This window comes from Scyliorhinus canicula, chromosome 20 (assembly GCF_902713615.1).
Source record: "Scyliorhinus canicula chromosome 20, sScyCan1.1, whole genome shotgun sequence".
Taxonomy (NCBI): domain Eukaryota; kingdom Metazoa; phylum Chordata; class Chondrichthyes; order Carcharhiniformes; family Scyliorhinidae; genus Scyliorhinus; species Scyliorhinus canicula.
In genome coordinates, this window is record NC_052165.1 from 2,499,898 (window position 1) to 2,518,661 (window position 18,764).

The following is an 18,764-nucleotide window of genomic DNA, read 5'->3' on the forward strand; positions in this document are numbered from 1 at the left end:
CAGTAGAATTGACCAGGGATGTGGTTTATTTAGACTTTCAGAAGGCTTTCGACAAGGTCTCACATAGCAGATTACTATGTAAAGTTAAAGCACATGGGATTGTGAGTAGTGTCTTGAGATGGATAGAATGCTGGTTAGCAGACATGAAGCAAAAAAGTTGGAATAAATGGCAGGGATCTGTGCTGGGACCCACTGTTTATATTATACATTAATGATCTGGATGAGGGAACAAAATGTATTATCTCCAAATTTGTAGATGATACAAAGTTGGGTGGGAGGGTGAGCTGTGAGGAGGATGCAGAGATGCTTCAATGGGATTTGGACAGGCTGAGTGAGTGGGTACATGCATGGCAGATACAGTGTAATGTGGATAAATGTGAGGTTATCCACTTCAGCAGCAAAAATAGGAAGGCAGATAGTTATTAGAATGGGTGTAAATTGAGAGAGGTGGATGCTCAGAGAGACCTTGGTGTCCTCGTGCATCAGTCACTGAAAGTAAGCGCGCAGGTACAGCCGGCAGTAAAGAAGGCCAATGGATGTTGGCCTTCATAGCGAGAAGATTTGAGTATAGAAATAGAGATATTTTACTGCAATTGTATAGGGCATTGGTGAGGCCACACCTGGAGTATTGTGGGCAGTTTTGGTGTCCTTATCTGAGGAAGGATGTTCTTGCGATGGAGAGAGTGCAGCGAAGGTTTAGTCGGTTAGGATTATATTCATTGGAGTTTAGAAGAGTGAGAAGGGATCTCATAGAAAATTAAGAAATTCTAACAGGATTATTCAGGTAGATTCAGAAAGAATGTTCCCGATGGTGGGGGGAGTCCAGAACTAGGGGTCATGCTTTGAGGATAAGGGGTAAACCTTTTAGGACTGAGGGGAGGAGAGATTTCTTCACCCAGAGAGAGGAGAATCTGTGAAATTCACTACCACAGAAAGTAGTTGAGGCCAAATTGTTGTGTAATTTCAAGAAGGAATTAGATACAGCTCTTGGGGCTAAAGGGATCAAAGGACATGGGGGGAAGGCGGGTTCAGGGTCTTAGATCATCGATCATAGATCGTAGAATTTACAGTGCAGAAGGAGGCCATTTGGCCCATCAAGTCTGCACTGGTCCTTGGAAAGAGCACCCTACTTAGCCCATGCCTCCACCCTACCCCCATAACCCAGTAACCCCACCTAACTTTGTTGGACACTAAGGGCAATTAAGCATGGCCCATCCACCTAACCTGCACATCTTTGGACTGTGGGAAGAAAGCGGAGCACCCGGAGGAAATCCACGCAGACACGGGAAGAACGTGCAAACTCCGCACAGACAGTGACCCAAGCAGAGAATCGAACCAGACACCCTGGAGCTGTGAAGAAACTGTGCGAACCACTGTGCTACCATGCCCCTCTGAATTTGATGATCAGCCATGATAATAATTAATGGCGGAGCAGGCTCAAATGGCCGAAATGCCTCCTACTGCATCTATTTTCTATGATTCTATGTTTCTCTGTGCTCAGCTGGCTGTTGGAACCTGGCTGTGAAGGCTGAAAGAGACATGAGGCAGCATTCTCCCCTACCCGGCGGGGCGGGGGGTCCCGGCGTAAGGGAGTGGCGCCAACCACTCCGGCGTCGGGCCTCCCCAAAGGTGCGGAATTCTCCTTTGGGAGCTAGGCCCGCGCCGGAGCAGTTGGCACCACGTCGACTGGTGGGAAAACCGGAACCAGTGGCCTTTCAGGCCCGCCGCCTGGCGCCGGTGCTGGCAGAGAGGCCTTCGCCGGTTCGCGCATGCGCCGGTGGTGATGTCAGCGGCAGCTGCCGCTGATGTCACCACCGGCACATGTGCGCTGGGGGATACTCTTCTGCCTCCGCCATGGCGGAGGCCGTGGCGGTGGCGGAAGAGAAAGAGTGCCCCCACGGCACTGACCCACCCACCGATCGCCCCGCGCCCCCCCCAGGACCCGGGGGCCCGCTCCCGCCGCCGATCCCGCCGCCACAAGAGTTGGTTCAAACCTCGGCAGCGGGGAGGCCTCCCAGCGGCGGGACTTCGTCTCATCGTGGGCTGGAGAATCGCCGCAGGGGGCTCGCTGCTCGACGTGGCGCGATTCCCGCCCCCGGCAATTGCCGGGTGGCAGAGAATTTCTGCCACGGTGGGGGCAGGATTTTCGGCGGCCCCGGGCAATTCTCCGACCCTGCGTGGGGTCGGAGAATTTCGCCCATGATCCCTCGCTGCAGAATTTTAATTTATATCAATACAGAATAGTTGAGGGCCTTGGGTAGAAATGTTCTTTAACCAATTTCGCTAGCTGGTGAAAGGTCTTCGATCCTGCCGACTACGCCAAGTTGAAGGATCTTTGGATTGCGAAGTTTATTCAATTCAGGGTTACCGGTTGTTCTTGTACATTGCTGAAACTCAGTAGAAATTCAAGTTAAAAACTTGTCAGGTGCAAATAAGAATTGTTTTATTTGGAGTTCATTGGTTACAACTTGAAAATCATTTAAAAGGTAGTTTGTAGACAATTTGATTTTCTTCAAAGAATCACAGGAATTATCTTCTGAGACAATAGCCCGAACACAACTTTAAAAGTCAAAGTCTTAAGTCAAAGTCTGAAAATGAAATATGAATACAGAACTCTTTTCTAATCTTCTGTCCTCTCTTTCTTTCTCTCTGTCTCTCTCCTTTCTCTCCCGCTTTTCCTTTCTCTCCCTGTCTCTCTGTCTCTCCCTTTTCCTTTCTCTCTGGCTCTTTTTCTTTCTTCTCAAAATGGTGGCCAAATCATCTATGGATATACTATTTCATATCTGTCTTAAGTGATCCGATCACTCCCCAATATAATCCTAATTGGTTTGGGTTAGACTCAAACACATTTGATTTGATAACAAGCTGTCCATCTTCACGATGTAACATTACTTCCAATTGTTGCCTGTTTGTATATTTTTCATGGGATATTGTGCTTTATCAAAACCAGCAAAAACTGGTGTAATGTTGACCTACCTATTGCCACAATGGAGACCTCATGCTGACCTCACTGCTGCAACAATGGAGACCGTATGTTATCTCGTCATACCATGCTAGGCATAATTCCGAAAATATAATTCAAACTGTCTTTTATAAGATCGTTTCAATGAGAATATTGGAATCAAATATATATATATATTATATTTGATTCGATGTTTTAACTGTCCATTTATTAAAAACAAGGCAACACAGTCTAAAATGTTTCGGCTTGCATAATCATGGAATGTAATTCACCCTAATCTCGAACGGCGTGAGCATCGTTCATTCTTATTCCTCGTTGCCATGGATTCAACCCTTGTCCTTGGAAAAATGTAATGATCTTATCAGACTTCTGTGTTTTGCAAACTCATGACTGAGTTTTGAAATTATATGTGTTTCTTTCGTTTTAAAACTGGGAATTAATATTTATGCTTTAAGCAGCTTTTTACCTATATTAAGTGTATTTGAAATACCTGGCTTCTACAGGGTGCCTCTGGGGACATGAGGTTCCGAATTAAATTATACGTTTGGCGTACGCAATTCCCCCACTCCCTCCCCCCCATCCCAAATTCATGATGACTGTCAGCTATGATGGAGAACCTTTACCTTGTTACTAATGTGGTGTACCAGTAGTTAACAAATGGGTTCAAAGATGAAAGGCAAAGGCAGTTAGATAACAGGCACAGAACACAATACAACAGGTCTTAACACTTCAGCCCCTGATCCACACTGCCCAGGGTCCAGCTCCTCGGGGGTCTGAACACTTCAGCCCCCTGATCCACACTGCCCAGGGTCCAGCTCCTCGGGGGTCTGAACACTTCAGCCCCCTGATCCACACTGCCCAGGGTCCAGCTCCTCGGGGGTCTGAACACTTCAGCCCCCTGATCCACACTGCCCAGGGTCCAGCTCCTCGGGGGTCTGAACACTTCAGCCCCCTGATCCACACTGCCCAGGGTCCAGCTCCTTGGGGGTCTGAACACTTCAGCCCCCTGATCCACACTGCCCAGGGTCCAGCTCCTCGGGGGTCTGAACACTTCAGCCCCCTGATCCACACTGCCCAGGGTCCAGCTCCTCGGGGGTCTGAACATTTCAGCCCCCTGATCCACATTGCCCAGGGTCCAGCTCCTCGGGGGTCTGAACACTTCAGCCCCCTGATCCACACTGCCCAGGGTCCAGCTCCTCGAGGGTCTGAACACTTCAGCCCCCTGATCCACACTGCCCAGGGTCCAGCTCCTCGGGGGTCTGAACACTTCAGCCCCCTGATCCACACTGCCCAGGGTCCAGCTCCTCGGGGGTCTGAACACTTCAGCCCCCTGATCCACACTGCCCAGGGTCCAGCTCCTCGGGGGTCTGAACACTTCAGCCCCCTGATCCACACTGCCCAGGGTCCAGCTCCTCGGGGGTCTGAACACTTCAGCCCCCTGATCCACACTGCCCAGGGTCCAGCTCCTTGGACCTCATGCAATCTCCCGATTGGCTGGGGTCTGAAAAGTCTCACACGATTGGCTTTGATGGTCTGTGGAGAACGCCTCGTTAAAGAGATTGTGCGACCACTGCTGAGATGTGTAGTGATGTGCATATCTGCATGAAAAAAGGGGTTAATGTAAATACACTACAACTAAGTAATCACTAGAGGGAGCACTAGAGATGTATAAATAGACAGACGGAAGCCAGGATCAGTCTCTTCACAAGACCAGAAGCTAGTGACCAGCGGCACACACAGACAGCTTAGCACAGTCAGATTAGCTCTAGAATTTCTTATTTTATATCTTACTCATGTAACATCTAGTTTAAGCTCTGGAGAGAGAACAAACTTACTCAATAAAGCATTTACTTCAACTGGAAGATTACGAGCATTATTCAGATATCAGAAATAATATATGATACCAGGACGTAACTTCAGGAAAGCTTAACGACAAAAAAACAGAAACAAAAGTACCACTGTTCAACTGTGGAAGACCTTGCAGCATATGGATCCTCGACAACCGACCGATTCAATGGAACATGTTCGACCTCCACAGCAGCTGAAAACAATCGGTAACTTCATTGATAACTGGAAGATTTTTAAACAAATGTTCCAAATATATACGGTAGCTAACAATTTGAACACGGACTCTGAAGACAAACAAAAAGCACTGCTACTAACAATAGCAGAACATCAAGCTGGAGAGATCTCTCACTTCTTTAATTACTTGGAAGGTGAAGACAAAACTAAATTGAAAGTGATACTCGAAAAATTTGAAGATCACTGTAACAATTATGCTGCTTTGAGAGATTCAATGCTCAGAGATCAAATTGTACAGGAATAAGTGATGCAGAACTCAGACAATCATTATTAAAACAGAAATGTTTAACACTGGAAATCGCGATTTAAAAGTGCATATCGCAAGAAAGAAATAGTAATCAGTACCTTTAGCTTTCACAAACAAAGAACGCCGAAAAGGTTCTCCATGAGGCTGAGAAACCTAAAATGGTGTCTCTGTTCCAACCAGCTTCCTCATCGCGCGCCTCTGATTCAAAACTGTCCGCACATGCGCACATCATCAAAAGACGCAAACCGGCAAAATCCCGTTCTGCGCATGTGCAGGAAACCGAACCGACGCATGCCTTGGGCGAAGATCGCATGCGCAGTTGGAAAAAGATCACACACCATTCGAGGATCGATCTGCGCATGCGCAATCAATTAGTATGCATGACTTCTTGATGTCAGACCACGCCCACTTAAAAGGGAAAGACTCTTACAGGTACAAAACCCAAAGATTTTACCTCAACAGGCACAAGATTGCCTGAACTTCAACCAGCAGTTGAAAATAACTTCCGCAGCACCCTCAAACAAGCAGTTTGCAGTATCCAAAGTGAAGAGCACATTAACAAATCCAAAACTAAAGAAGATGATTTGTTTATCAAAGAATACTACTCAGACATGGCTGAGTTGTTTGGATGTGATCATTATAGCATCAGCAACACAGTTGCTAAGCTCAATACGACGCTAATCACGGTAGATGAATCCAATACCATGATGCAATGGCAAATCGTCGATACATTGGATGACAACAGCCTGTCAAATAGCCAAGAAGAAAATGACGCCACACAGAGTACAGACCGACTCCATTGAGAGAGCGCTGATCGACTCCACAGAGAGAACACCACACAACTCCATACAGAGAAGATGAAAGCCTCCACAGAGAGCTCATTGACACACTCCAGAATGGAAGCAATTAAAGACTCCAGAGCGACAACCGTGCACGAAGAAGACTATGAAGGTCTATCCACCTTATTTGATGAACAACAAGAAGACAATGAATGTCTAAACACTGTGTGTACAAATAGTGATGCAGTGATCACAATCAGCAGACACGATGTGCAAGACCACAGCGAGACTGACAGATCTCAGCACGTCTGTACAGAAGCACTCAACAATCAAAGTAAAACTACTCACGAGTCCAGAGAGACCGCATCAATTAAAACATCATCCACTCTTGACAACCTACAAGAAACTGAAATCTTGATGATGTTGACTCCAGAAGAGGAGCACCAAGAGATCAACAATGAAACAAATCAACCTTGAATAACTGATGTCACCAGAATCAATCCAACATCAGATCATTCTCACAAACCTCGTTGAAACGCTCAATGAACCATCAGATACCACAAAGGACACTGACACCAATAACTTTGAGAATCACTCAAATTATCCACAAGGAACAGTCATTGAGCACAAGAACAACAAGAAAAACTGCAATACGAAGCACAACAAAAAACGACAAGAAGCGCAACGAAAACAACAACAAGAAGCATAACAAAAACAACAATAAGGAAAAGAACAACAAAGACAACAACAGAAACAACAAGCACAACAAAAACAACAAGAACAATAACAGAAACAAGAAAAACATCAACAATGAAACAACAAACTGTACAACATGGCACAACTCTGTACATGAAGAACAATGTAGCAGCACAGTCCAAAACAATGGCAAGAGTACAAACATAACATGGCAAGACAACGAATCTCACAAATTCATAATTGCTCCACAACAAACAAGCAAACCAGTTTTCAAGGCAGATGACATACAGAATCAATAATGCAAGCATAGGAAAACGTCCAGGTCAGACAACAAAGAGGACATACAGAATCAACATCGCAAGCACAGGAAAAAGTTCAGGTCAGACAACAAAAGTGATTCGACCATTCGAACACCTCATGATGACTTGTGGGTCACTTAGACACAAGAACATCAACGCGTTCACAAATACTGTGAAATATCAACATCACCACTTCAACAACAGAAGAAGAAAGAAACTCAACCGACTAAATTGATAAAGTTTGGACTCATAATTTTTTAAAATAAAGATTGGACTCATAAGTATTAATTGGCTTTGTATAATTATCAATATCATCACAACTTGTACAGATATACATGTCATAATTTATCTACCTGATGTAGCGATCTGCATATCTGCATGTACACGAGGGGTTAATGTAAATACACTACAACTAAGCAATCACTAGTGGGAGCACTAGAGATGTATAAATAGACAGATGGAAGCCAGGATCAGTCTCTTCACAGGACCAGAAGCTAGTGACCAGCAGCATACACAGACAGCTCAGCACAGGCATTTTACCTCCAGCATGTCTTATTTTATACCTTGATCATATAACGTCGAAATTAAGAAATTGAGAGAGCAAATTTACCCAATAAAGCATTTGCGTCAACTGGAAGACTATGAGCATTATTCCGACATAAGAAATAATATAAGATGGATAGACGATTGGCCTTGCAGCGATCCAAGGACATGGGAGTGGGCCGGAAAGTGGAATTGACTCCCAAGATCAGTCATAAACGTATTGAATGGTGGAGCAGGCCCAATGAGCCAAATGTGCTCTCCCCTTATTTCCTACCTTCGTATTGTGCTGAAGTCAAGAAGGAAATTCAGGGCCCTTGGAACAAAATCATCCAATCCGCTTGTGACGTTTAAAGCCCGAAGGTTATTAGGCTGGGCCACAAAGGACACACTTAAATTATCTACTGGCACTGTATTAACTCCTGGTTTGAGAGCCTGCATTTCCTTGCACAGTTATGGTTAAGTGGGATATTTGTGACCTCTATTCTCCTTCAGTGGCCTCTTTATTCAGCCTTTCCAAGGTATTATATTCTTCACCTAGTGTGCTGCACTTAGCTCAGTTGGTAAACTATTCCTTCGACTTAATGACAATCACCTTAGACCTATGCCAGACTGATTCCACTATATTTGGGAAAGTTCAAATGATTCAGATCATGAACAACACCAAAATAAATTCCTCCATGAGAATATAATGCTTTTGAATTTGAAGCAAAACATTTTCTCACCCAATTTCCATCTTAAACAGCTAACATTTTCTGGCCCAACATTGTGTTTTCTTCTAAAATCTGTTGATAAACACCTTTGGAAAACGTTTCAATTACCATTTCATTATGGTTCACCTTGTTTCTCTTTTATCCATTCTATAGGCCAGCCGCCAGCCAGTACCGAATGCTAGCGACTCAAGTATTTTCATCATCAAGTTGAAACCAGGGCATAACAGGATACCGGGGACAGAATTACATAATATTCTTTACGTTCCCTTCCTGGGTCCCAAATGCCTCGCCATAGCGGCTCAGCAGGATAATATACAAACGTATTTCTCTGCAGCTCAGGGGTCTGTTGCCTTTGTCACAAGAAGAGCGAAATGGCCAGATAATATTCAGAAATGTTAAAAGGTTAAAGGTAAGCAGTCAAAGGTTGATTTTAGGAGCCAGGATCTGAGATCAGGTACAGAGGTTGAACTTTTGTGTGCTGGTTCGCCATCAGGTGAAACTTACAGTAAAGTCAGAAAGCAATCGCATCAAGGAAAAAAGTAACATGAAGCACTTCACACAGTATCGTGTTCATACCATGGAAACTGACACAGTATAGTGTTCATACCATGGGGACTGACATAGTATAGTGTTCATACCATGGGGACTGACACAGTATAGTGTTCATACCATGGAAACTGACACAGTATAGCGTTCATACCATGGGGACTGACATAGTATAGTGTTCATACCATGGAGATTGACACAGTATAGTGTTCAAACCATGGAAACTGACATAATATAGTGTTCGTACCATGGGGACTGACACAGTATAGTGTTCATACCATGGAAACTGACACAGTATAATGTTCATACCATGGAAACTGACACAGTATAGCGTTCATACCATGGGGACTGACACAGTATAGTGTTCATACCATGGGGACTGACACAGTATAGTGTTCATATCATGGGGACTGACACAGTATAGTGTTCATACCATGGAAACTGACACAGTATAGCGTTCATACCATGGGGACTGACACAGTATAGTGTTCATACCATGGGGACTGACACAGTATAGTGTTCATACCATGGGGACTGACACAGTATAGTGTTCATACCATGGAAACTGCCACAGTATAGCGTTCATACCATGGGGACTGACACAGTATAGTGTTCATACCATGGGGACTGACATAGTATAGTGTTCATACCATGGAAACTGACACAGTATAGCGTTCATACCATGGGGACTGACACAGTATAGCGTTCATACCATGGGGACTGACACAGTATAGTGTTCATACCATGGGGACTGACACAGTATAGTGTTCATACCATGGACACTGACACAGTATAGCGTTCATACCATGGAAACTGACACAGTATCGTGTTCATACCATGGAAACTGACACAGTATAGCGTTCATACCATGGGGACTGACACAGTATAGCGTTCATACCATGGGGACTGACACAGTATAGTGTTCATACCATGGGGACTGACACAGTATAGTGTTCATACCATGGAGACTGACACAGTATAGTGTTCCATACCATAGGGACTGACACAGTATAGCGTTCATACCATGGGGACTGACACAGTATAGTGTTCATACCATGGGGACTGACACAGTATAGCGTTCATACCATGGGGACTGACACAGTATAGTGTTCATACCATGGGGACTGACATAGTATAGTGTTCATACCATGGAAACTGACACAGTATAGCGTTCATACCATGGGGACTGACACAGTATAGCGTTCATACCATGGGGACTGACACAGTATAGTGTTCATACCATGGGGACTGACACAGTATAGTGTTCATACCATGGACACTGACACAGTATAGCGTTCATACCATGGGGACTGACACAGTATAGTGTTCATACCATGGGGACTGACACAGTATAGCGTTCATACCATGGGGACTGACACAGTATAGTGTTCATACCATGGGGACTGACACAGTATAGTGTTCATACCATGGACACTGACACAGTATAGCGTTCATACCATGGGGACTGACACAGTATAGTGTTCATACCATGGAGACTGACACAGTATAGTGTTCATACCATGGGGACTGACACAGTATAGCGTTCATACCATGGGGACTGACACAGTATAGCGTTCATACCATGGAAACTGACACAGTATCGTGTTCATACCATGGAAACTGACACAGTATAGTGTTCATACCATGGACACTGACACAGTATAGCGTTCATACCATGGAAACTGACACAGTATCGTGTTCATACCATGGAAACTGACACAGTATAGTGTTCATACCATGGGGACTGACACAGTATAGTGTTCATACCATGGAAATTGACACAGTATAGTGTTCATACCATGGAAACTGACATAGTATAGTGTTCATACCATGGAAACTGACACAGTATAGTGTTCATACCATGGGGACTGACACAGTATAGCGTTCATACCATGGAAACTGACACAGTACCATGTCGTCGTCGACGCTATCACCAAGAAAGCACAACAGCGTCTTTACTTCCTCAGGAAACTAAGGAAATTTGGCATGTCCACATTAACCCTTACCAACTTTTACAGATGCACTATAGAGAGCATCCTCTCGGGCTGCATCACAGCCTGGTATGGCAACTGCTCGGCCCAGGACCGCAAGGAACTTCAGAGAGTCGTGAATACCGCCCAGTCCATCACACGAACCTGCCTCCCATCCATTGATTCCATCTACACCTCCTGCTGCCGGGGGAAAGCAGGCAGCATAATCAAGGATCCCTCCCACCCGGCTTACTCACTTTTCCAACTTCTTTCATCGGGCAGGAGATTCAGAAGTCTGAGAACACGGACGAACAGACTCAAAAACAGCTTCTTCCCCACTGTCACCAGACTCCTAAATGACCCTTTTATGGACTGTCCTCATTAACACTACACCCTTGTCTGCTTCATCCGATGCCAATGCTTATGTAGTACATTGTATATATTGTGTTGCCCTATTATGTATTCTCATGTATTTTCTTGAATTCTGTTCAATTCCCTTTTCTTCCCATGTACTGAATGATCTGTTGAGCTGCTTGCAGAAAAATACTTTACACTGTACCTCGGTACACGTGACAATAAACAAATCCAATCCAATCCAGTATAGTGTTCATACCATGGGGACTGACATAATATAGTGTTCATACCATGGGGACTGACATAATATAGTGTTCATACCATGGGGACTGACATAATATAGTGTTCATACCATGGAAACTGACACAGTATAGTGTTCATACCATGGGGACTGACATAATATAGTGTTCATACCATGGAAACTGACACAGTATAGTGTTCATACCATGGACACTGACACAGTATAGTGTTCATACCATAGAAACTGACACAGTATAGTGTTCATACCATGGAAACTGACACAGTATAGTGTTCATACCATGGAGACTGACACAGTATAGTGTTCATACCATGGGGACTGACACAGTATAGTGTTCATACCATGGGGACTGACATAGTATAGTGTTCATACCATGGGGACTGACATAGTCTAGTTCTCCATACTATGGAGATTGACACAGTTTAGTGTTCCATACCATGGAGATTGACATAGAATAGTGTTCATACCATGGTGATTGACATAGAATAGTGTTCCATACCATGGAAATTGACACAGTATAGTTTTCATACCATGGGGACTGACATAGTATAGTTCTCCATACTATGGAGATTGACACGGTTTAGTGTTCCATACCATGGAGATTGACACAGTTTAGTGTTCCATACCATGGAGATTGACAAAGAACAAAGAACAAAGAAACGTACAGCACTGGAAGAGGCCCTTCGGCCCTCCAAGCCCGTGCCGACCATGCTGCCCATCCAAACTAAAATCTTCTACAGTTCCTGGGTCCGTATCCCTCTATTCCCATCCTATTCATGTATTTGTCAAGATGCTCCTTAAATGTCACTATCGTCCCTGCTTCCACCACCTCCTCCAGCAGCGAGTTCCAGGCACCCATTACCCTCTGTGTAAAAAACTTGCCTCGGACATCTCCTCTAAACCTTGCCCCTCGCACCTTCAACCTATGCCCCTTAGTTATTGACCCCTCTATGCTGGGGAAAAGCCTCTGACTATCCACTCTGTCTATGCCCCTCATAATTTTGTAGACCTCTATCAGGTCGCCCCTCAACCTCCGTCGTTCCAGTGAGAACAAACCGAGTTTATTCAACCGCTCCTCATAGCTAATGCCCTCCATACCGGGCAATATCCTGGTAAATCTCTTCTGCGCCCTCTCTAAAGCCTCCACATCCTTCTGGTAGTGTGGCGACCAGAATTGAACACTATACTCCAAGTGTGGCCTAACTAAGGTTCTGTACAGCTGCAATATGACTTGCCAATTCTGATACTCAATGCCCCAGCCAATGAAGGCAAGCATGCCGTATGCCTTCTTGACTACCTTCTCCACCTGTGTTGCCCCTTTCAGTGACCTGTGGACCTGTACACCTAGATCTCTCTGACTTTCAATACTCTTGAGGGTTCTACCATTCACTGTATATTCCCTACCTCCATTAGACCTTCCAAAAAGCATTACCTCACATTTGTCCAGATTAAACTCCATCTGCCATCTCTCCGCCCAAGTCTTCAAACGATCTAAATCCTGCTGTATCCTCTGACAGTCCTCATCGCTATCCGCAATTCTACCAACCTTTGTGTCGTCTGCAAACTTACTAATCAGACCAGTTACATTTTCCTCCAAATCATTTATATATACTACGAACAGCAAAGGTCCCAGCACTGATCCCTGCGGAACACCACTAGTCACAGCCCTCCAATTAGAAAAGCATCCTTCCATTGCTACTGTCTACCTTCTATGACCTAGCCTGTTCTGTATCCATCTTGCCAGCTCACCCCTGATCCCGTGTGACTTCACCTTTTGTACCAGTCTACCATGAGGGACCTTGTCAAAGGCCTTACTGAAGTCCATAAAGACAACATCCACTGCCCTACCTGCATCAATCATCTTTGTGACTTCTTCGAAAAACTCTATCAAGTTAGTGAGACACACCCTCCCCTTCACAAAACCGTGCTGCCTCTCACTAATATGTCCATTTGCTTCCAAATGGGAGTAGATCCTGTCTCGAAGAATTCTCTCCAGTAATTTCCCTCCCACTGACGTAAGGCTCACACGCCTGTAGTTCCCTGAATTATCCTTGCTACCCTTCTTAAACAAAGGAAAAACATTGGCTATTTTCCAGCCCTCCGGGACATCACCTGAAGACAGTGAGGATCCAAAGATTTCTGTCAAGGCCTCAGCAATTTCCCCTCTAGCCTCCTTTAGCATTCTGGGGTAGATCCCATTCGGCCCTGGGGACTTATCTACCTTAATATTTTTCAAGACGCCCAATACCTCATCTTTTTGGATCTCAATGAGACCCAGGCTATCTACACACCCTTCTCCAAACTCAACATCCACCAATTCCTTCTCTTTGGTGAATACTGATACAAAGTATTCATTTAGTACCTTGCCCATTTCCTCTGACTCCACACATAGATTCCCTTGCCTATCCTTCAGTGGGCCAACCCTTTCCCTGGCTAACCTCTTGCTTTTTATGTACGTGTAAAAAGCCTTGGGTGTTTACTTAACCCCATTTGCCAATGACTTTTCGTGACCTCCTCTAACCCTCCTGACTCCTTGCTTAAGTTCCTTCCTACATTCCTTATATTCCACACAGGCTTCGTCTGTTCCCAGCCTTCTAGCCCTGACAAATGCCTCCTTTTTGTTTTGATGAGGTCTACAATATCTCTCATTATCCAAGGTTCCTGGAATTTGCCGTATTTATTCTTCTTCCGCACAGGAACATGCTGGTCCTGAATTCCTTTCAACTGACATTTGAAAGCCTCCCACATGTCAGATGAAATGAAAAAATGAAAAAAAAAAGATGTTGATTTCCCCTCAAACATCCACCCCCAATTTAAGTTCTTCAGTTCCCACCTAATATTGTTATAATTAGCCTTCCCCCAATTTAGCACATTCACCCAAGGACCACTCTTATCCTTGTCCACCAGCACTTTAAAACTTACAGAATTAAGGTCACTGTTCTCGAAATGCTCCCCGACTGAAACTTTTACCACCTGGCCGGGCTCATTCCCCAATACCAGGTCCAGTATAGCCCCTTCCCTAGTTGGACTGTCTACATATTGTTTTAAGAAGCCCTCCTGGATGCTCCTTACAGACTCTGCCCCGTCCAGGCCCCTAGCACTAAGTGAGTCCCAGTCAATATTGGGGAAGTTGAAGTATCCCATCACAACAACCCTGTTGTTTTTACTCCTTTCCAAAATCTGTCTACCTATCTGCTCCCCTATCTCCCGCTGGCTGTTGGGAGGCCTGTAGTAAACCCCCAACATTGTGACTGCACCCTTCTTATTCCTGATCTCTACCCATATAGCCTCGCTGCCCTCTGAGGTGTCCTCCCATAGTACAGCTGTGATATTCTCCCTAACCAGTAGCGCAACTCCTCCGCCCCTTTTACATCCCCCTCTATCCTGCCTGAAACATCTGAATCCTGGAATGTTTAGCTGCCAATCCTGTCCTTCCCTCAACCAGGTCTCTGTAATGGCAACAACATCATAGTTCCAAGTACTAATCCAAGCTCTAAAGTTAATTTGCCTTACCCGTAATACTTCTTGCATTAAAACATATGCACTTCAGGCCACCAGACCCGTTGTTTTCAGCAACATCTCCCTGTCTGCTCTGCCTCAGAGCCATACTGGCCCTATTCCCTAGTTCTCCCTCAATGCTTTCACCTTCTGACCTATTGCTCCGGTACCCACCCCCCTGCCATACTAGTTTAAACCCTCCCGTGTGACACTAGCAAACCTCGCAGCCAGGATATTTATGCCTCTCCAGTTTAGATGCAAACCGTCCTTCTTATACAGGTCACACCTGCCCCGGAAGAGCTCCCAGTGGTCCAGATAACGGAAACCCTGCCTCCTACACCAGCTGTTTAGCCACGTGTTTAGCTGCTCTATCTTCCTATTCCTAGCCTCACTGGCACGTGGAACAGGGGGTAATCCCAAGATTACAACCCTAGAGGTCCTGTCTTCTACATTTCTGCCTAGCTCCTGCTGCAGGATCTCATGCCCCTTCCTGCCTATGTCATTAGTCCCAATATGTACAACAACCTCTGCCTGTTTGTCCTCCCCCTTCAGGATGCCAGCTATCCGTTCTGAGACATCCTGAACCCTGACACCAGGGAGGCAACATACCATCCTGGAGTCTCTTTCACGTCCACAGAAGCGCCTATCTATGCCCCTGAGTATAGAGTCCCCTATGACTATTGCTCTTCTGCACTTTGACCCTCCCTGCTGACCATCAGAGCCAGCCGTGGTGCCACTGCTCTGGCTGCTGCTGTTTTCCCCTGATAGGCTATCCCCCTGACAGTATCCAAAGGGGTATACCTGTTCGAGAGGGTGACAACCACAGGGGATTCCTGCACTGACTGCCTGCCCCTTCTGGTGGTCACCCATTTCTCTGCCTGCAGCTCGGGTGTGACCACATTTATATAACTGCTATCTATGATGCTTTCCGCCACCTGCGATGCTCCTAAGTGCATCCAACTGCTGCTCCAACCAAACCATGCCGTCTGTGAGGAGCTTTAGTTGGGTGCACTTTCTGCAGATGAAGCCATCCAGGACGCTGGAAGCCTCCCGGACCTGCCACATCTCACAGTCCGAGCACTGCACCCGTCTAATTGACATTGCGTCAATTAATTAGTAAATTAAATTTTTTTTTTTTAAATGTTTTAAGTTACTGTTAACTATATGATTTCTAGCACTAGATTTCTACTATAAATGTGAAATCTGAATACAGTACTCTCTGATCTCTGGCTTAGCTACCCCTCTAAAGTATAATTCAGTAATTAAGTAATTATGTTTAATTAGTTTAACAATGCTTGATTTTTAAATTTAGTGTAGATTCCCAACCAGCCAATCAGGTCACAGGTTTACTGTGATGTTACTTCAGTTCCCCCCCCCCCCCAACAATTTGAAAGGTAATAAAAATAAAAATGGATAAAAATCACTTACCTTCCCAGGTTCTCAGATGCTCTCTGGTTCTCTCCCTGCAGGTTAAAAGTTACAGGCCAGAAGAAAGAGAGATCAAAACAGTAGGGAAAAAGCATCCTCTCCCTCTGCACCGAATTACCTCACTGCACCAAATTACCAAGTTCCAAATTCCCACTCTGGATATGTCTCACTCCGGCTGTGTCTCCTTCACTTGCGCAAAGCTTACTGAGTGCGCTTTCTGTCTGTCTTTTATACAGACCTCAGCTAACCAGGGTGACTCACACTACTTAAGCTTCAAAGAGAACAATACAATGTAAACCTTTGTACCACTAAACAGGCTTCAGGTGACTGACAGATAACTGACTCTCAGCAATTAGGGTGGGGGCAGCTTCAGCCAATCAGACACTAAGCTACACACTGCACTTTTAACTGAAAAACAGCAGAATTAGACTTACCACTTACCTTTCCCGATTACCTCACTGCACCAAATTACCATGGAGATTGACATAGTATAGTGCTTCATACCATGGATATTGACATAGTATTGCGCTCCATACCATGGAGATTGACATAGTATAGTGCTCCATACAATGGAGGTTGACATAGTATTGTGTTCCTTACCATGGAGATTGACATAATATAGTTCTCCCTACCATGGGGATTGACATAGTATAGCGTTCCATACCACAGAGATTGACATAGTATAGTGTTCCATACCATGGAGATTGACATAGTATAGAGTTCCATACCACAGAGATTGACATAGTATAGTGTTCCATACCACAGAGATTGACATAGTATTGTGTTCCATACCATGGAGATTGACATAGTATAGTGTTCCTTACCATGGATATTGACATAGTATAGAGTTCCATACCATGGAGATTGACATAGTATAGTGCTCCTTACCATGGATATTGACATAGTATAGAGTTCCATACCACAGAGATTGACATAGTATAGTGTTCCATACCATAGAGATTGACATAGTGTTGTGTTCCTTACCATGGCGATTGACATAGTATAGTGTTCCTTACCATGGCGATTGACATAGTATAGTGTTCCTTACCATGGAGATTGACATAGTATAGTGTTCCTTACCATGGAGATTGACATAGTATAGTGTTCCTTACCATGGATATTGACATAGTATAGAGTTCCATACCATGGAGATTGACATAGTATAGAGTTCCATACCACGGAGATTGACATAGTATAGTTCTCCATACCATGAGGATTGACAGAGTATAGTGTTCCATACCATGGAGATTGACATAGTTTAGTGTTCCATACCATGGAGATTGACATAGTATAGTTCTCCATACCATGAGGATTGACAGAGTATAGTGTTCCATACCATGGAGATTGACATAGTTTAGTGTTCCATACCATGGAGATTGACATAATATAGTGCTCCATACTTTGCAGATTGACATAGTATAGTGTTCCATACCATAGAGATTGACATAGTGTTGTGTTCCTTACCATGGAGATTGACATAGTATAGTGTTCCTTACCATGGAGATTGACATAGTTTAGTGTTCCATACCATGGAGATTGACATAATATAGTGCTCCATACTTTGCAGATTGACATAGTATAGTGTTCCATACCATGGAGACTGACATAGTATAGAGTTTTATACCATGGAGATTGACATAGTATAGTGCTGCATACAACGGAGATTGACATAGTATAGAGTTCTATACCATGGAGACTGACATAGTGTAGAGTTTTATACCATGGAGATTGACATAGTATAGTGCTCCATACCATGGAGATTGACATAGTATAGAGTTCTATACCATGGAGATTGACATAGTATAGTGTTCCTTACCATGGAGATTGACATAGTATAGTGTTCCATACCATGGAGATTGACATAGTATAGTGCTGCATACAACGGAGATTGATATAGTATAGTGTTCCTTACCATGGAGATTGACATGTGAGAATCTGAAAGAAATATAAATGTATAATGTAAATGTGAATAGTGCCCATCACGCACTGAATCCTGACATCAAGTTGCAAAATCAAGACATGATAGCAATAGTATGTTACGCACAGAAATTTGATTGTATTATCTTTAATATGTTACCTGCTGCTCACAAACTCCATTATGTCCACCATTTTTACTAATATTTACTTTTATTATTTAAACTAGGAAGTTCAGAAAATTAAAATTTTACTCAGCTAACAACTTAAGCTAGGAATTTTGTTCCATGTTCTTAATTGTAGATTTAAAATGGAGCAAGGTGGCCCCAATTCAAAGTAACATTATGACAGCACTGGCTGAAGCCAGGAGGAAACGTTTACTGCAGAACCTACAGGGCATTAAAAATACAGGAATGGTGAACTCACAGGGAAATCAAACTCATAGATTTGGTCATGGTCTCTTTCCCCTGTCTCCCA